Genomic DNA, 18,825 nt, shown 5'->3' with positions numbered 1-18,825 from the left:
GCTGGTATTGGGGGTTCCAAGTTTCTTTCCCTTGTGATCTTCATGACCGTGCTAAACATAGACTGGTTCTCTGGTTCTTTCCTTGTTCTCTCATCCTCCTTTTGCAAACAGAACAAAGACCGCATAATATTAACAAGACAGGTTCTATGATCTATATTTTGGTTTTTATCTATCATTTTTCAAAAGCAACAAACTGAATACCTGCCTGCAGACTTTCAGAAAGTGCCTCTATTCCATGACCATCTCCGTGAAACAGCAGCTCTTTGTCCTCAGCACTTCTTTGATTTTTATTGGAGCATTGGTTCACTCTCAGTATTTTGTTTTCCTTTGCCAAGGAATATAGCTGAGGGAAAACAAACATTAATGTGTCAACAATGCTTTTGCTTCCGTGTCCCTAAATAAAATATTGATGTGCATAGTCTAAAGTACCTGCTCTTGTATACGCTCCCTTTCACTAGATAATTGCAACAGCATATCCATTAAAACCTTGTTTCTTGTAGTTATTTCTTGTGCATATCTCTCTTTCTCATCGTTAGCTAGATCCAACATTGCTTCTAAGGATTTGGCTTTTTGTTTCAAAAAGGTCACGTCTCTGTTGAGTTCAGAGTTTGTGGTAGAAAGCAAAATGCATTGCTCCTCCACTGTCTCCGTTCTATTCTCCGCTTTTGAGGCTTTAGACTTGAGATCTTCGATTAAGGTTTCCATGTCCCATATTGCTGAATACAACATGTTCTGCTATTCTTGACTTGCTTCTGATGATACTTTGGAGTTTTGTAATTGAACTTCTAATTCCCTGACTTGCTTCTCCAGAGAGTTCACCTTCTTTGTCTTTTTCTCATCAGCATCTTTTAGAAAATTAAGTTCCTCAGTGAGTTCAAGATTTGCAGCAGTTAGTTCTTTATTCTTACTTTCTCCACTCTCAGCTCTGCTTTCGGCTTCGAAAAGGCTTTCTTTAACCGACTCATTCGCATTTTCCATTTCAGCAAGGTGTACCAGAATCTCTTGTTTATAGGCATTGACACTTCTCAACTCAAGCTCATTATTTCTTAGCTTTTGTTCAGCTTCACATGCTCTCTCAAAGTGAGTACCTCAGAAACTGTCTCACTATTCTCTGCAATCCTTCCCTCAAGCTTTTCCACCAGAACATCTTTCGCTTCGAGTTGTACAATGCAGTCTTCAAGCTTAGCCTTAAGTTCGGATTCCCGTTGAGCTGACCCATTCAGACTAAACTGGAGAACCTGTAAACCTCCAACAAGTTCCTTTGAAATACCTGTAAGCACCTCTGAAGAATTATCTGCCTCTTGAAACCGTCCCCATATAAACTCTGATGCTTCTTCCATCCGTGAAGATACCTTCTCTGTGTAGTGTAGCTTGAGTTTCAGTTGTTCTTCATTTTGCTGGAATTCAATTAACTTCTTCTCAAGCTCTAGCTCTCTTGACAATGAGTTCTCCAGCATCCTCAAAGCATTTTTATGCCTTAAGTCCGATGGTCTCAGTGCATATTTCTGCCTTAGATCTTGACCGTTTCCTGAAAACTCAACTGACTCCTCGTTTTCACCTGCCAACATGTTTGTCAATAACAATCAGAACCTAAGTAATCCAAAGCACCAATAACTTTCAAATAACCATATCTCAATAAGTGATCTCTTACTTGTTCCATTTCTTATGTAATGAAGTGTTCTTCGGAGCTGAGCTAATTGCAAAGTGATCTCTGAGACTTGTCCCCTAGACTGCTTCAAGGATTCTGCAGATTCAGCCAACTTGCCTTCAATAACAATTGAATTTGCATGTTTGCAACTAGATATCTTATAAGAAGTGTCAACGATTTGAGCTTCCAACACATCCAAAACCTCGTCAATCTCCTTTAACTCGGACTCCAATATACCGCATAACAGATCAAATGTCAAAGCCTTTTCAAAAGATGCAGCAGAAGAATCAGGTGTCCCCATGCCTTCAAGATCATTATCCCATGCCAAAAAATGCATAAGAAGAACATGCAAGTTTAGCAGCTTTTCACAAGTATAAGCCGAGTCTATCTCTAGTTGAATATATTGTAATATGTTCTTAAATGAATGAAAACAGATGACAAAAAAAAAAAAAAAAAAGGTATTGAATTTGGTGATCTTTTTCATCTGTTATGTTGTTTACAAGTTTCAGTTCTCCTTATCAATTGCTGTAGACATTTGTTTCTTATTAATTTCAACGCTCACGATTATAAAAAAGAGGGGTATTGAACTTGTATTTTAAAAGGTTTTAGAGTATTTTTGAAATCTCTTGTTATTCAATTAGGATTTTATATATTTTTTAAAAAAATTTTATCTTATTCAACTTGAAATTTCTGTAAAACTATTTAAATAATATATAATCTCTTGTTCTATATATTCAATTAGTAATTTTTAAAACTTATCTACTTAAAATCTATTGTTATTCAATATATCACAACTTTTTTTAAAAATGCTACTTTAAAACTTTTTTTTCTTTGTTTTTTAGTTGAAAAATATAACTAATAAAATCATAGCTATAGAGGTAGAATTTTGAAAGATTTCAAAGAAAAAAGAAAGCCGTTGGACACAACTACAAGAGATGAACTCTAACTATATTTTTACTAGGTAATATCCCACGCATATGTGCAGGTTGTTGTATTAGTTATGTTAATTTATTTTAGTTTATGTCATAAAACTATGAGAATTTTATGAGAAGACATTTTTTTTAATAAAGTTTTTAAAAATGGTATTTCTGAAAAATGGTATTGAAAAAGATGTATTTTTGAAAATTTCCCTAAAAAAAAAATATATATATATATATATATATATATATATATATATATAACAAACAAATTTCATAAATGTCAATAATACACTTTATTTATTCAAATCATACAATATTAAAATATACCACTTATTTAAAAATATTGTTAATGATAAATAAAATTAACTATGATATTCAAAATTTACCTAAAACATTTAATAATCAAATTCCAAAATTATTTTTTAAGTATCAGTTAAATATATTTCCTATAAAATCATATGAAATGTAAGATAAATCTAACAAAATATATAATCACAATTTTATTAGAAAAGTTATAATAATAATTTATAGTGTGTTTGAATGAAAATAAATAGAAAAATAGTCAATTCATAATTAATGTAATTTCAGTTACAATTTAGTAGTAAAGTGTATATTTAAAATATAGATTAATGTACATTATTACATTTTTATTTAATTAAAAATAAATATTTTTTTTAGGAATTAAATGCTAGATAGACCAATAAGGAGATAGTGAAACCTTATAAAATCATATGAATGCAATAAAAAATCTCAAAGATTAATTTGAATTTTAATCTCTTTTATATTCACCTTAATTTAAGCTATATTGATAGATTAAATTCTAATGATTTCCTCTTTGTACTAAAATTTTGGGAATGGAATATCAATTTTTTTTTTTATATATATAGAAAATCATTAAATTACAAATTTTGAATTGAATAAACATTATAATGATCTTTATATAATTATATTTTGGATCACAAGAACTAAATATAATGATGAGTATACAAAAAATTTATTACAAATTTTTTGGAGGCAAGAGAGAGTTAAAAAAGTTGTTTTAATAATTCTATTATAATAGTTTATTTTGTTAAAACATTGCATACTTAAAAAATATGTATATACATGAATGAAGATGATTTCTTTAGTTTGATTCCCCATTAGGCTTTGATAGAAATTAGTATTGTTGAATCTGTATAGATAATTGTTTTTTACAGTCACCAAAATTTGATTATATATATTTTATTGAAAATTAAAAATAATAAGAAGACAAAGAAGGAAGGAAGAAATGCATAAAAAAAAATTGAACAAAATATAAGATAAATCTAACAAAATAAATAAGCTCACTCTTACCATGCATTTTGAACCCATGAAAGAACAAAAAAAAAAAAAACAAAAAAAATATTTATAATTTGAGATATGGTGGATGATGATGTGAAAATGGTTATTTATAGAATTTCAAGGGATGAATGTTACATTTCTAAAATAAATTAGTTAGAGGAGTTACAATTATAATTTATAGTGTGTTTGAATAAAAATTAGTGAAAAATAGTCAATTTATAATTAATGTAATTTCAGTTACAATTTAGTAGTTAAGTGTAGATTTAAAGTATAAATTAATGTACATTATTACATTTTTATTTAATTATAAATAAATATTATTATTTAAAAAATTAAATGCTAAATAAATATTATTATTTAAAAAATTAAATGCTAAATGGACCAATAAGAAGAGATTGAAACTTTACTTTTATGTATATGATTTTAATAAACTCCAACTTTCCTCAATCAACATATATTTTCATGAGAAATCAGAATTGGGAGAAAATGATCGATTGCTGCAACTTTTTTACCGGTGAATAAACGCGTCTCCCACCGGTGAATAAACGCGTCTCCCACCGGTCTCACCTTCGTCGGAGCTCTCAAACGCAAAACGGGGTCTTAATGATTTGAAACGTAAAGTTGAGTAGATACGGAGATAAGGGAAGGCTTTGGCAATGAAACAGTTTCTCTATACTTGGCAAGCTTGCAACACTCTCGATAAATTAAAACAAAGGTTTTAATTTCAAAGGGCTTGTACTCATTATGTGAAGCTTATACTGGTGTCAACGTAGAAAAAAAGAACACTACCATCTTCACGCTCATTCCCTTGGGCATCAACAAGAGGCTGGTTCCAAAATGTTCATGGACTTTGCAATGAGGTCATCCATATGGGATATGTGCAGCATACGCATGTTACTGTTCTTATCCTCCACCCAAGGGCCAAGGGACATATAGCTTTTTCTTAGCCATAGTATTTGAATCTAAATAACAAAAAAAAAAATGGAAAACGAAACACATTAGTGAAAAAATGGAGAGGGACATTTTATCCCTATGTGCCAATTAGGTTCTTTCTTTAGTTTGGTCTGTTACTGATGTATCTCAGTCCCCGAACTTATCAGATGCATTGAGTATAAAGAGAAATGTGATCTCATTTGTCTAAATGATGAGGGTTATGCTGTTAAGCCAAGTAATTAGTGATCATGATGTAAAGGGCATCCATTTTCAATTCTGACGGGTAGATTAGGAGAGCTCAACATTCATTTGCTATGAGTATGTGTTGTTAGTTGATTAAATTGACACTGGTTAATTCATGTCGTACACTTCCTAGCATGAGTATGTGTTAGTTGATCTAAAGCTACTTCTTTTGCTAAAATGGTTTCAACTAACAAGGTGGACGTAGTTTTTAGAATGCCATGTGGAGGGTGCTTTGTCTTTTGGTTGAATATGGTGACTACAATGGTACTAACTTGTCAACAATCATACTGTTTTGTATTCTTCTCTGTGAATCATTTTTGATTTCTCAGGTTCATAACTCTTCTGATAAATCTAAGACCAAACCAAGAGCCCTCTCTCTATCTTCTCCACTTGGATATGAAGTTTTTTTTTGTTTTTGTTAAACACTTGGATATGAAGTTTCACTTTCTAAAGCATTGAATATGTTATTAGGTGGATGAGCTTGACCAGATTTAGACTCTGGTGGTGGTTGCGACGAAGTTACATCCTTCATCTCCTGCAGCTTCACAAATACATGATTTCACTGAGATTCATCATTGGGCTGCGGTTGTGAATGCGTCTGCTGTTGTGGTTGTAATGCGGTTGCTGCGATTGTGACTGTTGTTGTTGCGGTGGAGGCGACGATTGGCGAGGAGGTTCAGCAGCAAAAGGTGAACCTGAAAAATCAAGAATGATTTGTGTGTGACTGTTGTTGCTGCGGTGGAGGCTGGCTATTTCCAGTTAACGAACCAAGAACATAGCTCCAGACTCTTGATCTCATTTTGTTTATGCTACTTCAAAACATATATACATTGTTATGTTCATAAGAAGATGCAAAGGTTGTTAGAGCATTTGCAGAGAGACTCCCACAGTCTCTCAAGTATATTATTTTAATATCAATTGTTTAGTTTAATTATTTATTTAAAATTTAAAAGAAAAATAAAAGTTTAAATCAATCATATGTTGCTATGTGTAAATGTAATTTCTTAGTTCTCACTCATACTTTTTATTATTATTTTTTTTTTTATTGGTGAGAACTCTTTTGAGAATCCACCACTGCATCCTTTATACTTGTGTTGTAAAATATTCTAAAATCACTCACAATTTAATAATAAAATCTCACATAATCACATATTTTTTTCTTTAAAAAACACAAAAACTCTAAAAGATAATCAAATCTCCTATAAACTCAGTTAAATCTTTTAAAATTCTAAAATATTAAAATTCTATCAAATTCTTTAAAATATCAAGTTCAATACCCCTCTTAGTTAATTTTCATAGATATTTCTTTAGTCAATAATGTTACCATATTCTATAGATTAAAGGATTCCTTATTTAATAGATATAAATACATATCTCTATAGATTGCCAAAATAAGCAAAATGTGATTAATTCATATTCTCATTTCTGTATTAATATTTTCTTTTATATATAAATGTAATAGAGAGAAGAAGATATTGAGAAAAAATGAAAAAACACTAGATTTTAACCCGCGGTACACCGCGGAATTATATTATTTTTTAAAAATATTTAATATAACTTACACCAAAATATTATGTTGGATCAAATATATATTTTTAAAAGTTGATGGTTGTAATTTATTTGCTTTATCTATCTACAAATATTATTTTCTTTTGGAATTTAATTAATTTCAATTCTTTTATTTTGGTATTTAATCAATCGAAATTAGTTTTTGTAAAAATAAAAAATATATAAGTGTATTTTGCTTGTATTTTTTAACAAACCCGCAAAAATATATAAGTGTGCTAATATTAACCCTAATTCCCATCACATACTTATGATTATTTTTAGTTAAGGTTTGAATCCGTGGATACATAAAAATTTCCATAAAATGTTGTTGCTTTTTTAGTATTGTGCATATGTTAAATTGCTAAAATCTGTATTTACACAAATTTAATTTTATTATCACAAAGTTAGTAACATTGTTGATATTACTCATATAGGACTAAATTTGATTTACTCAATATTTATATAGTGTAACAGGATATATTTGTATCTGATATCTCTTTTTTAGTCAAAAAAACATTTTTCTTTTGTCAGTCAAGACATTTATAATTCTGAGATTAACTCTATAAATGACACATCTATTTTTTTTAGGTTCACTGCAGGATTTGTAAGTTATATGATATATTTATAATTCATATAAAGTTTAAATATTTATAAATCTTATAAAGGTTAAATATTTATAATCCATAAATATTATTATTATATATTAACCCGCGATGTAAAACATTTCTTTTTTGGAATTCACATTTTTGGAATTTACAGATTTTGTTGGAGTTTATTAATAATTATTAAGATTGCATAATACCAATTCTTATTGAATCAGATTAATTGTGCATGCCTTATATTGGTGTTGTTAAAAAAATAGTAATATGAAAATTTTATCCATCTTGAAATATGAGATTTACTTGAAAAAAGGATAATGACATTTGAAAGCGAAACATATATATTGTTCTAACAAAAAAATATACTTATAAAGAAAAAAAAAGAGTGAAATATATTTAGCAGTATGAATACTTTTGCATCATCACAAATTGACAATCGATCTTATCATATAAAATGGTTTGAATCTGTTCAGATTCAGAGGTTCTCTACGACACTTCTCTGAGATCTCTTTTTCACAAAAAAAAAAAAATGAAAAAAACTCTTATCCGAAAACAATGAAGCAGACTGAGGATCACCAAATTTGTTTCGTACTCACGTTGGTATTGGAAGGTAGAGACTGGTGATTGATGTTGTTGGTGGTGCTAACTTGGGATTAAGGACCAATTATTTATAGGCAATTAATTAGGTTTATTTTTTCACCTCTTAACACACAACATATTTAATTGGTTACCATGTAATTAGGGATTAAATATTGCATAATATATATTTTTAGGGAATATGCCAAGTTTATGTGATTTGATATTTTTCCTAGCCATTAATTTGTTTATGTATTCGAATTTGTTTACATTTTAAAATTAAATGTGGTGAGTAATTAAGGACATACAAAATCGAATATAGCTGATTTCTAGGCTTTCCATAACTTTATATCTTGAAATCGATTATTGCATAGATATGGTAGAGATTCTTGGGATGATTTTGGGATGATTGATTGGATTTTTTGTTTCTAAATATGTGAAAAATAATAAATACCAATGGCATAGGATTGTAAATAGTTCTTAACTTCAAGCCTTATTTGTTTAAGTTGCAGTGAAAATAATAATATAGATATGTTTTGCAAGTTTCTAGTTGTAATGATGTTGTTGTCAGCATCTCAAATTCAGGGTAAGAGATGTGATGCTTCAGATGGACATCTCAAGTTCTGATAGCATGTCCATATTCTATCTACAAGGAGTTTCCAATGTAAAAACGAAGATGCAGCCAATATTGAAAAGAACTTATTTTCTTATTAAGAATCACTCAAACAATCTTACAAGATATGTTTAATCAGATTTACACACAGTCAACACGACTTGCCACTGACCAAAATCCCTAAGAACCCTAAAAGCTTTCTCGCTTAGTTCTCTAAAATTCTTCTTGAACGGCCAAACAACATGTTTTGTCTAATAACACAATATATAGGAACCCTCCTATGACCTACTTTCCTAAACAAGGATAAGTCCAAATCTTCAAGTCAATATGATAATATCTTGAAACAATATCCACGTCATCCAATATCCGTGACTCCTCCAAGACGCGTAAACATCTTCCAGAGTCCTACAACACAGCCTTGTAGCACCAGAACGTCTTCATGCTTTCATTCTCCCCCTTTTTATCTGAATGTGACAACTCAAGCTCCAGATGTGAACAGTACTAGAATCTTTTCAAAACCATAAGCCTCAACCACATTCAGCCACAACATCACTATCATCACTAATATCATCATCTCATCATACTCCCCCAGCGTGAGTGCACATTCATATAAAAACAAGGATGAAGACATATATGCAGGGAGACACACCAAGCTTCCTATCATGCCTTGTACCAAAAATAATCCTCAAAAGCTTTTATAATGTTCTTAGGTTCAACCTGTGAAACAAAACAATGTTGCAGCACTCCTTGAGAATTCAGCTGAACATGACGAACGGTTTGCTCAACAAATGCAACTGCAGCAGACTGATTCTTATGACCTTGCAACTGTTTAGATGTAGCTAAGACTCTTGATGATTCATCATTCCAATCATTTCTATTGGATCTTGTTGATTCAGTTGTCACTTTTTCTTGTACAGGTGGTTCTGCAACATAATTCTGTAGAACCTGAGGTTCAACCCCAACATCATCTTCAGTGACTATCTTCGAGAGATTGCAACATAGGTTGATTTCCTTAGTTTCTTTGCAACCTTGATCATACTTTGTCTCATCATTCTCGAAATTTTTATTGTACAAATCCTTTTTAGCCACCCAGACTCTAGAAAAATGAAAGGGATCAATAAAACACTTTCTTGCCATCCAAAGCTCCTTGATCTTGTTCTTAAACTTGTAACAGAAAGATCTCACATGACCACTTTTACCACAATGAAAGCATTCATAAACCCTTCGTCCTCGCTTGGATTTAGTCCAACCTTTTCGCTCACGAGAAGATATATGTTGATGTCGTGTGTTCTGGGTTGGTGCTACAGAGACCTTCTGTTGTACCACTTTTTCCAGAATACTTGACTCAGCTTCATGATTTACATTGCTCTTAACGAAACTTACTGACTTATCACGAGACAACAGCTCAATAGTCTCCTCTTTATGATAACCCAGACCTTGATGTTGAGATCCTACAATTCCCATAGATAGTATCTCATCAAGCTTCTTGCCACCATTATTTAACATCCTAATCTTCTTGTGATTCTCATTCAGCTCCCTTTCAAGGCTTGTTGATCTTTCCTTCTCCAAACCATAGAGTTCTTGAAGATTTCTCAACTTTCTCTCAAGCGACTCCTTTTCAGCAGGAAGTAGCTCCTTACAAGTTGTAACTTCAGACTTACATTCTTCTTCTAGCATATTGACCTTGGCTTCCAATTTTAGTTTTTCCTTGACAAGTAACAGCTTTTCATTACACAACTGAACCCAATTGTCATACCAAATACAATAGCTCTCTTTTGAAATTGATTCTTCATCATCATCATCTGAGCTTTCATCAGCTATATCATCACTTTTAGCACTGTATGCAAAAAGATTCAACATTCGTCCATCTTCTTCATCCCCATCACTCTCTAATTCTGAATCACTAAAGCTAACATATGCCTTATTATTTCCTTTCACCATGTTTGGGCATTCAAATTTTAAATGTCCAATCCCTTTACATTCAAAGCACTTCATCTCCTTGCGCTTAACCATTGGACACTCAAGTTTGTAATGACCAACACCGCCACATTCAAGACATTGAATCTCTTTTCTTCGATTAGCTTTTTCTTTCTCAGATACATTTGGCGTAGAACAAGACCTCCCTGTAGCACTTCGATTCCAGCATGCTAATTCTCGTCCCTGTCCTTTTTCAACACGTTTGAGAGCTTTTCCAAAGTTTTTTGCCATCAAGGACATGTTATCTTTTATCTCTTTCAGCTGGTCGTTTGTGTCATCTACCTTGAATGCAATCCCTTTGTCATGAATTCTCTGTTCTTCAGCAACCTCCATCGATCTCTTCTGACGTCAACATACCAACCAGATCTTCAAATCTCAAAGTATCAGTGTTTCCAGAGACTCTCATGACAGCTTTGTGTGCTGCATACTTAGATGGCAGACACCTAATTAATTTTTTAACCAACTTGGTATTCTTGTATGTGTTACCAAGATTCTTAGCTTCATTGGCAATAGAACTCATTTTAGCACTGAACTGAGAGATTGTGTCTTCTGGATCCATCCTTAGGACTTCAAATTGAGAAGCAAGATGATCCAATCTTGTTCTTTTGACACTTGAGTTTCCTTCATGAGTCTTCTGCAGAATATCCCAAGCTTCTTTAGCTGACTCACAACCTTGAACAAGCTTAAAGTCATCATCATCAATAGCACCAAAGATAACATTAAGAGCTCTAGCATTGTATTTAGACAAGTTTTTTTCTTCCACTGTCCAGCGTGCCTTAGGTTTAGTGATATTGTCACCAGCTTTGGTTTTCTCATATGGAGGCTCCCAGCCTTCTTCGACAGCCGTCCAAGCATCCTCACCAAGATTACGGATCAACTGAACCATGCGGACCTTCCAACGACCATAGCTTTGTTCATCCAAGATCACAGTCCTTTGAAGCATCATCAACTCATTACCCGAATGCATCATTATCCCAAGATCTCAACCTGTAGCGAGTATAGAGCTCTCGTCGGTTGACTGCTCTGATACCAATTGTAAAAATGAAGATGCAGCCAATATTGAAAAGACCTTCTTTTCTTATTAAGAATCGCTTAAACAATCTTACAAGATATGTTTAATCAGATTTACACACAGTCAACACGACTTGCCACTGACCAATTCTTAATCTAACCAAAATCCCTAAGAACCCTAAAAGCTTTCTCGCTTAGTTCTCTAAAATTCTTCTTGAACGGCCAAACAACATGTTTTGCCTAATAACACAATATATAGGAACCCTCCTATGACCTACTTTCCTAAACAAGGATAAGTCCAAATCTTCAAGTCAATATGATAATATCTTGAAACAATATCCACGTCATCCAATATCCGTGACTCCTCCAAGACGCGTAAACATCTTCCAGAGTCCTACAACACAGCCTTGTAGCACCAGAACGTCTTCATGCTTTCATCCAACTCCGCCAATACCACCTCAAGGTTGTTGCACTCTTCTCCATATCATCAGAATGAAATGCGTATGCGAAGTTATCAATAAGAAAATCGAAGCCATCATTGATATGCAAAAGCTCGTTAATTTTGGTGCTGCTTGTGGCCTTCCTCTTGCTCCTGGTTCACAATGCGGAAGTAAGTCTCAGTTTAGCCCAGTTGTTTTTTTTTTTTTTGTCAGTCAATCTAATGTGGTTTGTAAATTTTTATGGGAATTTGCACTCAATAACCAACAAAAAAACTATAATTAACCCACTAACTATTCTAACCATGTATAACTAATATACTCTATAAAAACTATAATATATACTATATTACCCTTGCCCTTACTATTTCCTTCTACCCTCTTCCACCACCATCCCCACCCCCTACCACCACCTTTCCCACCCCCTAAAACCACCATCTCCACCTCCTACCACCACCTCTTTACCACTATCACCACTAGGGTTCCCAATGTGCTTCTAAGGTTTAGATTTCCTCCAGCCAAACCTCCGGCCACCGGCCGCCGGCCAACAGTTCCGGCGAACTTTTCTGGCGAACAATTCCGGCGAACTTTTCCGGCGAACAATCCCGGCGAACTTTTCCGGCTACTCCGGCAAGCCACCGCCGGAGTTCCACCTCCGGCCAACCACCGCCGGCCAACCACCACCGGCCAGTCACCTCCGGCCAGCCACCTCCGGCCAGCCACCTCCGGCCAGCTACCGCCGACCAGCTACTTCCGGCCAGCTACCTCCGGCCAGCCACCGCCGGCCAACCACCGCCGGGCAACTATCTCCGGCCAGCCACCACTGTCCTCCACCACCATTGGTAATTTTCCACTGCCCTCATCTTAATCTTTTAATTTTTTTAAATATAGTGTTATTTACTACTATAATTTTTTTGTTTTGGTTACTGACCTAATTCACCCAATTTTTATTATATTTGTTTTTTTATGCGCACAATCTGTTTTTGTGAAGAAAAAACATGAATGGTAACTGAAAGATAGTTAAATGAATCCACGAAAGCTATTCAAACCCTAGGTATATATGTATATCACCACCGCTAGTTGTCCGAAACATGTATCAGATATCGAATATAAGTAGTTATGTTTTAGAGTTAGTACGGTTGTGATATGTTATTAGATCATACCTTTAATATGTTTGTGTATATTTTTCGCAGGTTACCTAGTTCCCGGTGGCAAGATTCTCATCATGACTAAGTTATTGAGAATCCGTAGGTTTGATTAAATGTACTAATTAATTTGAAGATGACTCCTGTGTTTTTATCTTTATATTGTTAAATGTACTAATGTATCGTCACAACATGTGATACACATGGTTTATCAAATGGATATTAATAGCCACCTGAAATTTCACAAAAGAAAAAAAAAACAGGAAGGAAAATTCAAATCATTAAATGAAAGGTTCAGGGAACTATGTGGACATGGGGACATAGCAATATTATTGATGCATGTAGCTAGGGGGTAAAGTACATCAAGTAGTTCTCACTTACTCTTTAGAAATGATATGAGATTTGACTCACTTTAATTACTCTTTAGGAAAGATATATACTGTATGAGATTTGACTCACTAATTATAAATCAACATCTCATCAAAGTCTTTTAAAAATACGATTTTCTTTAGTTTCCTACTATAATTGTGACTCGTATAACCTTAACAGCGCTACTTACATTATTAGGTAAATTGAATAAGTTGGTTCTTTAATTTGTTTGGGTACAATATTGTTACCATAAACTTCCCAGCTCACCACCCAGTTCACATTATTATACAATTGCGTGGACGAGGGACGGTATATACCGGTTGGCTGTTAATATCGGGTTGGTCGAATATAAGTACTTTGCTCGGACACGGATAATTAAACACACGTTACTACCCTCAACATTCAACAACTACATATCAAATCTATACTATTAAAAGGGAAGCACTTTTTCAAGGCAAAAATGAAACATTAAAATATATGACATAAAATGACCCTGAATAAATAAAAAAGCATACAAGAAGGACATTGAAGTAAATTTGGAATGTAAAAATCTCGGATCCTTCTCTAATCCGGGTGTAATTAATTTGGATCATGTATAATTTATCCGGAGTCAGATTAATAGTATTAATAGTATAGATATAAACAAACAAAGTCTTTTTCACTCAACAAAGTCTCGGCATTTGAATTTTAGTGGTACCACGAGTGGCCCAAACGTGTAATATCCAATAACTCATTACCAAGTTCCGTAATAAATACAGTGGTCCAATAATCGACTACTACATAATTCATCTACATAAGAAATATCAACTACTACTATAATTAATTACTAAGATATTGTATACCATAAAAAAACGAATACCAATAATAAAGGAAAACAAAAATATATTTATGTCTTCATACTCAAGCAAACTAAGCCTTTACTAATTATGTAAAATCAAAGATTACCAAAATTTCGTATATCACTAATGTTGAAAAATTACTAAGATATTTTATACCATAAAAAACGAATAACAATAATAAAGGAAAACAAATATATATTTATGTCTTCATACTCACGCAAATTAAGTCTTTACTAATTACTAATTATGTAAGCCTTTACTAATTATGTAAAAACGCGTGGATCCTGTTGTTACCCGGATTGATTGTGTTCGGGTCATGTATTAATTGTTCGGAGTTGTTTTTCATACTCCTGTATCCAAACAGAATCGAAACAAATTAAAAAACAGAGTAAGTATTTTCGTTTAAACAATTTAAAGAAACCATAATTCCAATATTTATGTACATATTTAATTTGGGCAATAAATTCGAAACTGTATATATGTAAAGATATTTCATTTGATGATATATTTGGAGATATCTGGAAACAATAATTTCTAATTTTGATGTTACCTAAGACACAAAATCATCTAAATTTGTTTATAGAAATAATTTAAATCTGTCTCTATTAAAATCGTGCAATTAAATTCAAAATTGTATATATGTATAAAAATTTAATTTGATTATATTTTTGTGAGAAATCTGCGTAAACAATATTTATGATTTTCCATTTTCTAAAACTTATATTCCAAAACTAAATGAGGAAATCTAAAATAACTACCAAAATCTTTTTGTTAGTATCCTAAAATATATTAATCTTCATCTCTCTATATAAGACGTGTCGAAGTCTTTAGTTTCGTTCGTTCACAAATTTTTTTTCCAGCATCCATATTTTGAGTTTTAAATTTTTTGACTTTTATTTTTCATAATCTTATAGTGTTTCAGATTTGAAACTCTACAAGAACATGTGAAACATAAAAGTCAAGACTATATAACTTCTAAAATATGAATGTTGTGAAACAATCTCTATATTAGTAAAAGAGAAGTACAAATTGACTTCCGGGTCGGGTCAATAAAAAAAATTTACCCGAAATTGAAGATTCGGATACTTACTAATCGGGCAAGAAAACGGATTTGGATATAACCATTTACGTGTTTTAGAAATCGATTTAGGATTTTTTTTTATTAATAATGACATCTAATTAGTTTTACATTAACTGTTGTCAATAGGGCTTTAATTTCGGCACAGTTATAGAAGTATCATTTAGTTACAAAGATATCAATCTTTAACAAAAAATTATAATTACAAAACTGAACCTAATTGTAAATTGTACTTACGTAATTGATTTTCTTAAAAAAACTACAGTGGTTAATCGGATATTTATGGTCCCTCTAATTTAGGAAACTAACAAAATTAATCTTATTAGTAAATCAAATGAAGCTTCAATTTGGGAAACCTATTATAGAATAATTTCTATGCTAAACTAACAAAATCCAAAAATATCATTTAGTTATAAATATATATATATATATATATATATATATATATATATATATATCATATGTTTGCCAAATATCAAGTTTTCATCTGATTGTTAGTATATTCTAATTGATTTCAAAAACAGAAAGATCATTAATCACGAAAAACACCAAACTATTTCCTTATATGATTAGAATTCAGTATTAAATTATTAATACAAAATCAGTTACAAAGAGTATATTCAATAAGTTAGTTTAAGTAATTTCCTTTTTTTGACAAACAGTTTAAGTAATTACCTTAAAATCCGAAATTACCATTAATATTCTAAATATATTTATATAATTATTAGAAAATCACTTACATTTCTCTGCCAAAACAGATTTTTCTAGAAGACTTCAATTTACTAACCCTACAAATCGACACCCATCCTCACTATATAAAGCAATACATTTGTGGAACAAAATATCAATTATTTCATTCCAACTTTCCTATGTTTTGTTGAAGCTTTTATTTTATTTATGATTTTTTTATTGACAAACTGTTTCATTCGTTTTCTTTTATCCAATATGATATGTATTAATGTTTTTAATTTTTATTTTACAGGAACATCAAAAACATTGTGAATCTATCCAAGTCATATGTTATGTGACACGGGTATATACAAAAATTCATTCTTTTTTTTTTTAATAATTATGATGCAGATTACGACTACAAACCAAATTATGATATTGATTAATATTTTTTATTGTTTTTTGGACATATGAAGCATTATGAAAATTATCAAATTATGATATCCTTAAGTTCAGGTATATACATAATTTGACTTAGTATATGAACTATTTTACATTTTTGTAAATAATTTGACGTAATATATGAACTATATTGTTCTATTTTCTGAAACTAACATGTTGCTTAAATATATTTATATTTTTTGGACAAAAATACTATATATATATATATATATAGATGTATCTCTATCTTAATAAAAGAAAAGTACAAAATTGAATTTGGGTCGTGTTAAAATTCATGATCATGATTCCATGTTCTTAGATATAGATAAAATATTGAATATATCTTTGTTTTGCATTTTAACTTTGTGTCTACCATTTTATTACTATCTAAATCATATATATTCGAATATAAAAAAAATTTACGTAGACTGTTTTGGTCTTATAATTCCAACCGATATTATACTTTTTAATATATTTTTTCTTTACTTTTCGTCTTTGACTAATTAAATTCATATTAAACACATTATCTATTTTTCTACCGCTTTGTCCAAAAAAAAAAAACAGTATTCCAAATTTCCAATGGCAATACTTATTAATCGTAATTTTTTATTATTTATATTAAAATTTGAAAACTATATGGTTTATGAAATAATTTAAAGTAAAAAAATTACATCATTTGGATTACATAATATAGGCTTTGTAATATTACTTTTAGAACAAACAGTGACCAAATATATATGTAATAACACTACATTATTAAAAATGATCCAAAAATATAAATTGATATATTTTTTTGATTTAAATTTCTGTTGTATTATAATCATATATTATAAGGATTTACAATATCTATAATATCCTAAAATTTTACTTCTCAACAACATATTTTTTTTAAAAAAGAGTCAAATCTAATATATACATATAGGATTTAGAATATAGGATTTTTATAAAAATGCAAGGTTGGTTTCCAAAACTCACAATGGTAAAGCGGGTTAGGATTGATATTTTTATGAATGCAATCCTTTACGGGTTGGTCTATCAAAATACTGTGACTATATTTTTGCCAAATACATATTTTTATGAATCCAATCATTTAGTGGGTTGGTCCGTTAAAATATACACTGTGAGTGTGTATTTCTTACAAATAGATATTTTTACAAATGCACTATTTTACGGGTTGTAAGTACATTGTGATTGTGTATTTTTATTACAAATACAATCATTTACGAATTGGTTTGTCATATATACACTGTAAATGCATATTATTATAAATGTATATTTTTATACGAATACAATATTTTATGTGTTGGTCCGTCAAAACATACGTTATGAGTGTGTATTTTTACAAATGCAATCTTCAATGATATTTTACATATATTCCAATTTTTACTACAAATCTTATTTATATAGATGAATATTCTCCCGCGCTATAGCGCGGGTCTGATCCTAGTTAAGTAGTTATAATTGATTTTCTCTTACTATTCTTTTGAATAGTTACAGTTTTTTTATGTTAATACTTATATATACATTAATTATAATATATAGTGTACTTTTGATGCATGATTTTTTTTTTTAACAATCTATGATTATATTGTTACACATAGCCTATTGGTATTAAATCATTAGTGTGATTCATTTCTTTTTTATATTTTCTCAAATCATAATGAATTTTGCAGTGAACTGGAAAAGAGGAGAAGCAAATATATCTTTCAGATGATGTCCACAATGTTGAATATGACTTCCCCCTCCCCGATCAAGCTTTTTTCTTTGGCGCGTCATTCAACTAAATCTTCATATATCCAATTATAGTTTTTGTAATTTTTTATACTTCCAAATTTAATTTAACACACTAATATATCCAACAATTCTATTGTCAATTAGTTTCGGTCTTAAAGTGAAAATTATTATATTAGTGACCATAAAATTTGGATAGCTAAATTGACCTTTCAGACTTCAATGTTATAGAATTTCAGACCCCTCTTATACTTATTTTATTCTTTGAGTTTGTTTTTAGTTTTTTTGTTGGTGTATTTTTAAAATAAAGACATTATTATCATAACTATTTTTCAAAAATATTTTTAAAATAATAGGGAAGATTGCAACCTTTCAAATATATATCTCTCACATTGTATTTAATTAGTTTATGCCACACTTAAAACTCAGATAAAATTTGTGATTCTAAATATCTCACAAATAAAACTCAAAGCATAAATGTGTTGGTCCAAAAGAATATTACAACTTATAAAATAAAACTTTATTTTTAATATGTTGTTTTTCTTCTGCTTATCTAGCATAACCATGCTGCATGTACCAAATAAGAGATAAATAATGTTAACTGACACGACATGTATATGTGATTCTATTAACTGAATGTTTCAAAGAATTTTTTTTTCTCATCAAATACATTATATTGTTTTGAATCAAACTATTACGCGATTGTGTGCTATATTTTGGGAATATGA

At 30.9% G+C, this 18,825-nt stretch overlaps 2 pseudogenes across 1 annotated transcript; one reads left to right on the top strand and one right to left on the bottom strand.

The window, feature by feature from the left end:
* LOC104755959 (WPP domain-interacting tail-anchored protein 2-like) lies at nt 1-2,132 on the bottom strand (annotated as a pseudogene). Its single transcript, XR_015569191.1, has 4 exons — nt 1,652-2,132; nt 430-1,558; nt 202-343; nt 1-98 (listed from the first exon to the last, which is right to left on the bottom strand). The product of XR_015569191.1 is annotated as a WPP domain-interacting tail-anchored protein 2-like (transcript).
* Nucleotides 2,133-8,318: 6,186 nt separating this feature from the next.
* LOC104755951 (uncharacterized) lies at nt 8,319-13,086 on the top strand (annotated as a pseudogene).
* The last annotated feature ends 5,739 nt before the right edge of the window (nt 13,087-18,825 follow it).

The sequence above is a fragment of the Camelina sativa genome, chromosome 2 (genome assembly GCF_030686135.1).
Source record: "Camelina sativa cultivar CO46 ecotype springtype chromosome 2, ASM3068613v1".
NCBI classification, from domain to species: Eukaryota; Viridiplantae; Streptophyta; class Magnoliopsida; order Brassicales; family Brassicaceae; genus Camelina; species Camelina sativa.
Note: the sequence above shows the minus strand (reverse complement) of the source record. Positions and strands in the feature narration are given on the sequence as shown.